At 43.4% G+C, this 12,052-nt stretch overlaps 1 protein-coding gene across 1 annotated transcript in view; it reads right to left on the bottom strand.

Moving 5' to 3' along the window:
• Ncoa7 (nuclear receptor coactivator 7) overlaps positions 1 to 11,549 on the bottom strand; it is a 120,513-nt gene extending 108,964 nt beyond the window's left edge. The window contains exon 1 of the mRNA XM_023714190.1: positions 11,516 to 11,549. The gene's annotated coding sequence lies outside the window, so the exon portion shown is untranslated. The remainder of the gene's footprint in view (positions 1 to 11,515) is intronic.
• Positions 11,550 to 12,052: the final 503 nt, after the last annotated feature.

Raw genomic sequence — 12,052 nt, 5'->3', positions numbered from 1 at the left:
AAAAAAAAAAAAAAAAAAATCTGCGCCAAATAGGAACACATAGAAGTTTTGAACATTAATATGACCAACTTTTAGAATTTAATGCCAACACACACTATCTCACTCATCATTATGACTGTACAACAGTTAATATTCTCCATCCTTTTCAGTCAGAGTCTGAAGTTTAGAAAGACTAAGTAATTTATTCAAGGTCAAAGAGTTCTAATGATCAGCAGTTATCTGATCACAAAGCAAGAGCCACTAACAACGGTTTCTAATGCCAGGCTGTAACTACACAGAATTTTCACATCCGATCCTGCTTCTTGCTCGATTCGACTGTAGTAAAGAAATCAGCTGAACGCCATCTTTCTGGCCAGTTGTCCTTGAGGCTATAAATACCGGTAGCTACCCCTACACACTGCTAAACACACAGCAGTGACCTTGTCAGTGGATTCAACACGTACTTAGTGCTCTGATTACATATTTAAAATGCCATCTAGAAATTAAGTGAATTACTTTTTAAGATTTAAGAACAGAAATAACGAAAAGTCTGAATATACCTAAACATTTCTCGTAACAGCTGGCAACATTCCAGCTTCTGGTCTTCTAAAATGCAACCTGCCACTATATTTCACCCTCCCCACATGACAGAATCAGCAAATAAGAAGAAAAAGACTACAAATTTTGATCTGTTCCTAAAAATTTATTCCTTTACTGATTTTAAATTGTAAATGACAATTTTTAGTAAGGACAAAAATTATGGTACAAGAAGTCAGTTCTGCGCAGTGTTCTGTGTGCCCAGAGGCAGAACAGAGGGAGAAATCTGCATCACGCGCCACCCGAAGGTTCCTGGTGTCCCGCAGGACAGCGTCCTCCGCTCGGGTCATCTCCCAGCACTGGAGAAAGCTGCCTCCTTGCCTCCATCAACCACTACTGTGGGGTGCCTGCTGCATGCACAGGACCAATGGCGCACACGGGCTGGGGGCACGGGAGTCATCCCAGCCACCACTGCAGCCCAGGGCCCTGCAGCCCCCAGAGCGTGAGACTCATTTCATCATTAAGGCACATGAGCACAGGTGTAGCAGACACACATTAATTCTTTAGAATGTTTCCACTGATGAACTGTTAATTATAATTTTATGAGTTACATTAAGAGGTGAGTACTCAACAGGAAAAATATATCACAAAAACAAAGTATTGAAGTTTTAGTATCTACTGAATGTTTGCACATGAATCGCTCACGTGCTCAGCACATGTGCTTTGCAATCCTGGTCCCTTTGTAGGACATGCTTGGCATCTCAGTGGTCTTGCTGTTTTGTCAATAGGCTCTTGTATTATACAGTGTGTAGTCAACAAGAACATCAAATATCAATAAAATAGACTACTGTATTCTTAATATATATTGTGCATTTAGAATAGACATTAACATTTCACATCAGCTGTGTATTTCCTTACAAAGCCTAAAAGAACATCAGAAATAAACTCCCCTCCAGGGCTGGGGAGATAGCTCAGTGGCAGAAGCACCTGCCTGACAGGCGCGAGGTCCTGAGCTTGATCCCTGGCAGCACAAAAAAGAACTCAAGTCCTACATGATTGCTTCAACTGCCCCACCCAAGGCAGTCTTCACAACTGTATGTTCTATGCACAAGTGGTGCTTACACAACAGCACGTAAGTTTTGTTTCCTGTACTTTCTTGCAGGGCACAGTTGCCATCTTTTTAGTTTTCCTGCTGTCGTACTAGGTCTTTGTGATGCTGCACCTGCCTGTTCACTTGTCAGCTCATCCATGTGCTGCACAATTTTTGTATAGTTCCCTGGGGAGAAACATTTTGGTTTTCCCCTGCTGTAAAATGATCTCTATTGAGCTTCAGTCCCAATCCTCTAAGAGAATTTCTCCGTGATATTTTGTGCTTGTTATTTTCTTTGTAAACTATCAAATTATGCCACACATTTAGGATCGAGTAAAACAGAACCATTGGCCAATGCTTTGTGTTTTAAGTGACATCACAGTTGCTACATAACTCATCAACAATATCTATTCCACATTTGGTTCTGTTGCTGAGTTTCTACCTTAGGCTTCCATTCTGTTGAGATTTTCCCTGCTCAATCATTTCCCCAATCATTTTATCACAATGACATGCTGACATCTGTGGTACCAGTTTGCTTTTCTTTGCCATATAGGCCAATGTTTTATCTTTCAGAAGTCCAAAGATTGTACTATGCAATTCTCTGTTCTGCAACTGCCACATTTCATCTCTATTTTCTGCTTTATTCCTGTGTACAGCTCCTCTGCTGGTCCACACGTGCTCTGTGAACAAATGCAACATCAATTGGAAACCGGTAAGCCGGCTGCTGAAGGTTGTATCCTGACTAGTTTGGGAGATGAGGGCAACAGGTCTGTTCACTTCATTCAGATTACTGCTATATGAATGAGGCCCTGAGAGCTGAGTTCCAACATAAATGTTTAAATTCTTTGAATCTACAAGGGAACAAATTTCTCATATTTTGACCCACTTCTCCAATCTTTTACATTGCCATGATCACCATGAGAAATCTGTGCTAAGTACAGCAGACCTATGAATGCTTTCAGTTCAGCCAATGAGGTATCATAATAAATATATTTTGTAATATGACTACTGGTGCATCAGAGCATTTCACTTGCATCTCAGCCTTTGGGTATTTCACTGTGTCTTGTAGCATTTCATCTGTTACAATTTCTAACACGGACTGGCAGTGCTGGCACACTGTCCAAAACGGCGCATCTCCGCCAAGTCCCTCACCGTACTTCTGGATCTGGTTCTGAGGCTGGATCTTACGAGTTGGCTGTGTGGCTCTTTCCCAGCATTCTGACTAGTCAAATGTGTGCTTCCATTGCTATTTTCTTCATGATCTGAATCAAGGAGGTCTGCCTTCATGTGCCTGTATCAGTGGATTCTTGCTCCACTGCACTGTCACTGTGGCTCATGTGGGCAATGGCAGAGTCATCATTGAGGTCACCATCACTGCCATCATCACCCACTGCCACCACTCTTCTGTAATGAAAGTACGTACGTCACTATAACAGATCATCTTCATCATCCATGTATAAGTAATCTAACGATTCACTTTTGACCTCCAAAACTTGCAAATCTGGTTTTTCATGTGCCAGTCTACTAATCTGTATGCTATTTCTACCACAAAAATCAGAACTTTTTTAAGAAGCAAATCCTGGAGTGCGGGTCTACTGGACCCTCTGTGATGCTTGGGACAACGTATGCAAAACCAGTTAGTGCACATTCCCTACCCTACAACATACCAACTGGGTAAACAAATAGACTGCTTCCTGTGTTTTTCAGGGAAAGGTGCTGAGGGGCATAGTAGACTACTATAATACTAAAGTACAAGTTTATAGTAGAAAAGTAAGGGATGAGTTTTCTGGACCCAGGATTACACCTTGAGAGTAAACAAGACCTAAAGACCAATCTAAAGGCTTAAAATATCATCAGTTAGGAAGCAAGTCACACAGGAATAATACTTACATAATTCATTTAAACACTATCAGACAGACCCACCCCTAGAATCATAGGGTCTCTAGCCTGTTCAACTTTTACACAGTTTACAATGCTGTCCCCAAATGTGCAAACCTCAGCCTCATTTTCCAAAGTCTTGCAAAACGTGAGTGTCAATGTACATCATGGTACACTGGCACCTTGAGCGCACAGCAAATGTCATCACAGCTACACGAGTGCCAGTCTCACACCCAACCAAACTCCTTCTAACCCAGCAGAGAAAAAAAGTGTGAGCAGTAGTTTCTACTCTGATTACTAATTATTAGTAGCATTATTTGTGGGGGGTGCACTGGGTGGGTCTGAACTAGGAGTTACCTAATAAAAATCAAATCAATCAACTGTTTAAAAGTAAATGTAATAGGGTCAGTGAGACAGCTCAGCAGACTAAGCACCTGTTTAGGTAAGCACAGGGACCAGGGTTTGATTCCTGGCATCACATGCCACTCTGGCCCCATCCCTGGACACACTGAGCTGGCCACTGAGAGCAGGCATGGTGTTGCATGCCTGTAATCCCAGCGCTGGGGAGGCTGAAAACAGGAGGATCACTACAAGTCCAAGCTGCAAAGTGAGACCCTGTACCAAATACATTTAAAAATAAATGAAATACTTTCCCCAAAACCACATAGTACATGGCCTGCAAACACTAGTCTTCAAAATTATGAACGCATTTTGAAACTCTATCAGTAAGAGGAACAAAGCTCAGGTAAAATGCCAATTCATTAAGAAAAGGGCTACATGTCTGTGGATGAGATCGTCAAAAAAACCTTTCAAAATAAACTGGCATACACTCAATACTTGTAAAAAAAAATTTTTTTTGAAAATTATTCTTTTCAAAGTACTTCCTTTCTTTCAGTTCATCTAACCATATACAGCATTTAAGTGACAAAAAACAATTTATACTTCTTGTAGTATCTTGGCCCTGATTTATGAATCATCCTCTTCAATTCAGTAAGCACTTATGAAGTACGCATTTTATGCCTATTCATCTAAAAGCTACAAACACAGGTACTGCACTATCTAAAACCTATAAATCCAAAAAGGATGCCACAATTCTAAAGAAACTTCTATTTCTGGCAAGGAAGATAAGGGCTACATAAAATAAAACAGCCAGAAGAAAAAGGAATATAAAAATTACAGCCAATAAAATGCACAATGCACAGAGAAGCTCAAAATGAAGTTAAGAAGGGCTAGGTCACGTGGGCATGAGCTATGCGAGGGTGGGGCGGGGGGGGGGAGAATGGAATACCACCCCAAATCCGTACTGAGAGTTGCACAGCAATAGCACCATGCAGTCAACAGCTACATCCACAAACTCTCCTCTTTTGGATACATAAATCAAATGCACAAGTTCTCCAAAGGAGACAAAGATTCTCCCAGACGCTGCACGTTGGGTCACATCTTGGGAACAATGGATATCGTGTTCTGATCAGCAACGTATATAGTATGCCAAATCCACCGACATGGGCTAAGGAAGAAAGCACAACAGCACGTGTTCAAGGGACATGAAACATGCAATGTGAGGCGGACCAGTGCTGTGACACACTCTGACCTCTTTTTGGGAAAAAAAATGATGCATATGATATTGAGCTACAATTGCCCGGCACACTGGGTAAAGAAGCATTAAGTTCTTTTTTTTTGTTTGTTTTAATGAGACAAGAAGGATTAAAGGCAGATATAAGACACACTCAGGAGTAGAATGTGCATCAGAGAAAGGAGGCACCAAGAAATAAATCTATTCTTTAAGTACATTTTATGTTAAAGCTCTAGGGAGGTGCTTCAAACAGAGGTTCTTAAATCCAAAAGAAAAATGGCTTTGTTCTCAATTATGCATCCCCCCACACACAAACAGGAGAATCATAGTTAAACATCCCCAGCCTCTGAGTGGTGGTTTGCGTCTGGGATGTTTCTCAAGTATCTAGTTAGTGCATGAGGTGACTGGATCATGAAGAAGGGTCCGTGCACCTCCCTGCTGCCCACTGGTGCTCTGCTTCCAGGCCAGCAAGATGGGAGCAGCTCTCCTGGGCCAGAGCCTGCCACTATGCCCTGGCTTCTGCCTTGGGCCTGTAAGCCATGGACTACAGATTCCGAAGCTCTCAGCCAAAATAAATGTGTCCTTTATGTTCAATATTGTGTCTCAGTGTGAAATACCTGAGACAATTTGCTACGACTTGGGGCGTCTTGCCCTGGTGCAGACTGTGTGCACTCCAATCCAATCTGCCCTGTGACTTGATTTGCTCAATAGACTACGGAGATGGATAATGTTGCTTGCCTGACATGAGGCGCTAAGAAAGCTCCCCAGACAGAAACACGTGGACCGGACCTGAGCTTCAGCCCCAATTCTGAAGTCCAACTCAGCCCTGCCAAGCACAGCACTGCCAAACCCAGCCAAGAGCAGCCAAACCACAGTCAACCTGCAGGTCTGCAAACGTGGAATAAATACCTGTAGATCTAAGCCACTGAGGTTTGGAGACTGCTATGCAGCATTATCAAAACTAAAACCCAAAAATAGACCCTAAGAAACAACCTTATACACAAGTCACTTTATGGAATTTTAATAGGCAGATCAAACCACATGACATATAATAATGTATTGAATATTTCCATCCAGGCCTGAGCTACCAAATCCCAGAGACAAATCAGCCAACAACTGACACAAAGGGCTGCCTTCTGGCTGCCATTCTCATTGCATCTAATCTGCATGGCGACACAGCATTAGCTGGGGAAGACCACTGACACCTTATATGCGTCTGGCATATTTAACTACTGACTCTGGTGTTGCTTGTTATTACGGGTTGAATTGGCTGCACAAAAAATAATCATAATCAAGTCATAATGCTCAGTATCCCAGAATATGACTTTATTTGGAAACTGGTTCACTGTAAATGTGAGTAGTAAAGAGCAGGTCATCCTGGAGTAACATGGACCTCAAACCCAACATGACTGCATACCTGTAAGATGCACATAGAGATACACACGGGGAGAAGCCTGCAAGGCCCATGTCAGCTCAGGGACTGCAGCTGCAAGTCACAACAGCCACAAGCCACCAGCCATCAGGCAGGGGTGAGGAGGGGTTCTGCTACAGTGGCCCTGTAACAACTTGACTTTAGACACCTGGCCTCTAGCACTGTTATGAAATAAGTACCTTTTGCTTTAAGCCAGCAGTAGAGAAGCACTGTGTCACGGCAGTCCATGGAGGTTAATTCACACACCAATCTTAAATTAGGAGACCATAACTGCTCCCAAAGGACACTGACCCAAACCTTGGTTACTTTTCCACCAAGTCTATTCTGCCATTTTTCCCCTTGTAATTTAAGGGAAACACAGGCACGTTATCAAAAGAACTGGCAAATGTTATTTTGAATACTGGAGCACACAACTGAATCAGCTAACATCTGTATCTAGGAGATGATCAAAGCCCAGTTTATTTGCAGAGGAGGACAACAAACTGCCCAGGTTGTTAAGGAAATGTTTTAACATAAAAGAGGTTTTGAAAGTCCACTGTGCAGACTTAGCAGGAATTATGCCACCTGTATCATACTCCCCATAGCAGCTCTGGCGCTTTATGCACTCTACATTACTGCTCCGCATTCCTCCTAGTCGGACTGCAGCCCTGTACGGGAGGGACTGTGCCACCCTGTCCGTGCACAGGCAGGGGCACACCTCCCTCTCTAGGCGGGACACAGAATTTAGGATGAAATTTATTTTTAACCTGGCATAATCTCACTAGAGAAACTGTCTTCAGATTAGTTGTCTTCACTTTTTTTTTTTTCAGAACCGGGGATTGAACTCAGGCCCTTGCACTTGCCAGGGAAGCGCTTATTCCACTGAGCCATCTCCCCAGCCCTTCACTTTTTAAAAGACTCTACATCAACAAAATTATCTGAACACAAAATGCTGATTTTTTAAACTTATCAAAACATGTTTTTTTGGTAGCAATCCACATACTTGGAAGACAAATCATGAAAGACGACAAAGACTATCTAATGATTTCTCTCCCATCCCCTTACAGGGGTGCATAAATCCCACTTTGGAAACCACTGGCTTAGACTGAGTGCAGATGTGTGGAACATTTCCTGGGATTTGGTTCTTTCCAGGAAGATATATGAAGAGTTCTAACACATTTACGTCCTTTAAATACATTAATGACAGATTTGGGAAACTGTCTTACACCAAAGAAGTGACAGTTTAGAGTTGGCGGTAGACTTAAGATTAATTTGCGGATTTCTTGGCCCCTACTATAAATGCACTTGATACCTGGTATTCTTTGCAATCAACCTTTTTGCTTTCAGGTTTAGGAATAAAAATCATGATCAGATTTTCAGGCAAATGAGTATCTATAAGGCTAAAAGGACCAAGTGATGTTGACATTGTGATCTTGAAAATAAGAAAAAGAAAAAAAAAGTGCAAGGGGGAAGAGAGAACCAAAAGCCACCAGCCATTCCTAAGAATGTCACTGACACAGTAACCACTAGGGTTTCTGATTTCCGTGTGCACGCGTGTGGGTGATGCTCTTCTAGAAAGTTAGAGTAATGAGGACACAATCCTGTACGGGAACCAAACAAGAAGGCATGCTGATGCCCAGCACATTTGGAGTACAAATAGTATCTCGGCGTCAGAAGAACTGAAATCAGAGTCGAATGGATGGTTTAGACACTGTTCAGGAAGTTCAGTATGAAAACCTGGCTGTGAAAGGTTGACTTTAAAGAAAGAAATGGAAGAGAAGTTGGACAGGCAGAGCAGCAGGATGCTGGGAGGCAGGAGTTACTCTCCTGTGCAAGCAGGACTGGTGAGGGTCCTGATCCCACTGGAGTGCCAAGTTCAGACAAGGTGGGAGGGTGGGGAAGGGGTGAGACACGGGAGGATAAGCTCCCCGCCATCAGGGAGCGGCAGGCTCTGGGTTAAACTCCCCAGAGAGACGCCACCACTAGCATCCCACACAGCAGCAAAAGCGAACCTTTTAGAGTGCCCGAACTGCAACCCCACTCGCACTTATTTATCACAAAACACCGCCATTGCAATTAAACCTGAATACCGAGGTTTCAGCTTAGAAAAAAACAACTCATCCATTAATATCTCTGGCCTTAAAAAGAATGCATGTGCCCCAAGTTCACTGCCACTGCCACAGATCATTCCAGTTGGTCTTATTTTTCAAGAACGGGGGTTGGGGACGTGCTCATAAACTTCAGTGGCAGCGCATGTGCCGAGCATTCATGGGGCCTTCAGTGGAAAGGGGTGACCTATACTCTAAGCAAGCAAGCTGAATGCAAGAAAACACCAAGCAGATGATGTGTGGGTGAGGAGACTAGGGAAGTGAACTATCAGCAGCTCTCAAAAGAGGAGAATGTAAAATATACCAAAATGCATATGCATCTGACAACAAAAATTCAGTAATGTAAAATTTATATGATAGATCTATAACAATTAACAATTAGCCTTGTAACACTCTGATTAACAAACAAAAATGTGAAAAATTGTAAGTAACCCATGATCCCATCAGGAGAATAAAGCGTTAATATTTTGTCACTTTGTCTTCCATAAAGAAACACTGCTAAATTCAATTTGGGTCTTGTGAAGATACAATTTGATGTCTGATTCAATTATGACGGTCTCTCATGCAGCTAAGTATTCTTCAAACTATTATTTTAATGGCTAAATGTGATATACGTGTGTATATATACATATGCATTATCACTATAAAAATGGCTGCACTGTTGGAATTTTCTTCAATTTTCCCAATACTCTTGATGATAGTTAACACTTAAAGAGCTGCTTACTCTGCGCCAGGCAGTGTTCCAAGCACTTTATATAAGTCAATTTACCTAATTCTCCGTATGATGTAGGAGGTGGATACTATTATTATCTTCATTTGCCAGATGAGAAAAGTCAAGGCATAAAAAAATTAACCTGTCTATGTTCACACAGGTGTCGCACCCCAAGCCAAGCCTCCGCAGCCCCCGCAGGGCTGAGGCTCAGCCCCAGCCCCAGCCTCACCCTGACCTTTCTCCTCAGGATGTGCTCAGAGTAAAGCCGTGGCTTCCAAGAGCTAAACGTCCTCCGTGCCAAGCACAGCAGCTTACCCTCTCCACCTTCGAGATAGCGACCACTCACATTCACCAGCCTGTTACTTCTTACACCTAAGAACCTGCATTTCCTGGATGGAACCTATTTTTTTAATCCCACTTCTTTAAATTCCTGTTTTGTGAATTTTCAATTCCTACTATGCTTTTTAAAAAGTTAAACTGAATGTTAAATTGGAATTTCTGTGGAACGCTCTGTGATTCAAATTGCCAAAGACTATTGCTTATTCACTCAGACCCTACAGGCAGACACTCCCTGGGAGAGCTCACCAGCAAGGACTGGCAGAGACTCAGCTAACCACCCGGCAGCACAGATGGGAGCTTGCCATCCCAACATGTGCAGAAACAGTCTTGAGACTTGCACCAAGTAGCTGAGGCTACGCTCTATCCAGGGTCTGGACATTAGCACTGCTGCTTACGTTGCTCTCAAATCCTGCTATCAACGTGTGTGTGGGAAGACAAATCACTAAATAGGATATCTGTGCAGCGAGGGAGGTCAGAACTACAGAAGGAAAAAGAAGGACTGTGGAGAGCCTCACACCTGCCCAACTGTCTCGTGAGTTATTCCTGTTTGCAAGGTGCAACTGGTTAATGGTTAAGTAAGAAACCGCACATGAGCAGGGCTAAACAAACACTATTAAATTCTTACCCCCAGATCCTGTTAATTAGTCATCAGAAGCTAATTACCTCCTACAGGGCATTATGCAATAAAACCCAGCAGCCAGGGTACCCTCAGACTATTTGGATTAGAACTAGAAAGTCTCAGTAACATACTAAGTATTACGTCTTGGAATGGGGCATTGTGTGCAGGTGGCCAGCGTTTAATATTTTCAATTAAAAATAATCTTTTATTACATTGGATCCCTAAATTCCAGGGACACCGTAAGTGGAAGGTTTAGCTCCTTTATCTTCTAAGTACAGAAGAAAACCCAGAATCAGAGACTCTCTCAAATAAGGAGCAAATGTGAAGGCCCTTATTCACGAGTGTTGACACAAAGCTTGAGAAGTCGTAAATCCAGAGCTGCTAATAATGATACAGACAGCTATGAGGCTGAAGTGAGGGTGGTATTTTGAGCAACAAGGCATTAACAGTTAAATAAAAGTGTCACGATACATAACCAAAATCATAGTTAATTCTGCTAGGAAAGCAATGAATGTGTTTATGAAAAATGCCCACTCCCAGTACAGAAGCCTTCCTGGGACACTCCATATAATAGAAGACTCCATGCGTTCCCTGACTCAGTCAAGAAAGGACCCTGGAGACGATGTGAACACACTTCTGAATGGAAACTGAATGCGGAGTGTTCCTAAAAGCTGAGGGAACAGCACAAAGAAAAGTGCATGTGCAGGGGGCGACAACCCCCTGAACTCTGATTGCATCGGCCTAAGGTGCATGCCATGGAGGCTGCAGTCAAATGCGCAGCAGGGAGCGGAAGACAATGCTTCGGGCTTCAAAGTCTAAGACGGGTGCGGACTGGATCCCTTCAAGGGCTGAGGAGAACACTTGCAGGAAACAGCGGCAGAGATGTGGAGAACAGACGGCAGCGTATTCCTAGCATCTAAAGTGGCAGAGGGCCGGGGCACGGGGCGGTGGAGCAGGGCTGAGGGAGCAGTACGCAAGCACTGGGTTCCTAGCACCTGAACGTGCACACCCACCCCTGGAACATTCCCAGCCTCTGTCCCCGTCACCTGTGGCTGGGGCCAGGGAATGAGGAAACCTTTTCCGTGCTTCTCTGTTTGTATCTTTTAAGTCAGGTGAAGGAGCTAGGGTGTGGTGGCCCATGCTTGTAATCTCAGCTCCTAAGGAGGCTGAGGCAAGAAGATCACACTTTTAAGGTCAGGCTAGGCAACTTAGCAAGACTTTGTCCCAAGAGAAAATTTTAAAACAAAGAGAGCTGGGGATACACCATACCTCAGTGGAAGAACACTGGCCCAACATGCGTGAGACCCCAGGATCAATCCTCAGTACCACAAAAAATAAGACAATAAAACTAAATTAATGAGTGACTCATTCCTTGGCTCTCTGCTTCCTAGTTGCCACCTTAGAGTAGCTGTCTGTCACTTTGCATGATGCAAAAATGAGGAGGCAAATACTAGTCATTCAAGTGAGGTCTAGCCTTTCCTTGGCGCCCAGAGCTGAGTGCAACTTGTGCATGGAGCCACAGAAGCCAACTTGTCCATGGAGTCTGCTCTTCACCACATCCAGACCGGGACACAAGGGGGTTTCTTTCCGCTCTTTACAAGAGCACCCTTTGTTGTGTGCACAATGGGCGGTGGGGGCGAGATGCAAAGGAAGGTAAACAAAGAATGTGGTTTCTGAAACTCCAGGTCTTTGGGCTAGCAAGGAAAGGGGTTGATATACCAGCCCCCCTCTGCCAAACCTCCACAAACATCATTTTTCTCCATTATGATTCTGATCAAATTCAGACCATTCGCATTCACTGGCATG

Source organism: Octodon degus, unplaced genomic scaffold (assembly GCF_000260255.1).
Source record: "Octodon degus isolate 3935 unplaced genomic scaffold, OctDeg1.0 scaffold00034, whole genome shotgun sequence".
Classification (NCBI taxonomy): Eukaryota; Metazoa; Chordata; class Mammalia; order Rodentia; family Octodontidae; genus Octodon; species Octodon degus.
This window is presented reverse-complemented; position numbering and strand designations above follow the sequence as displayed.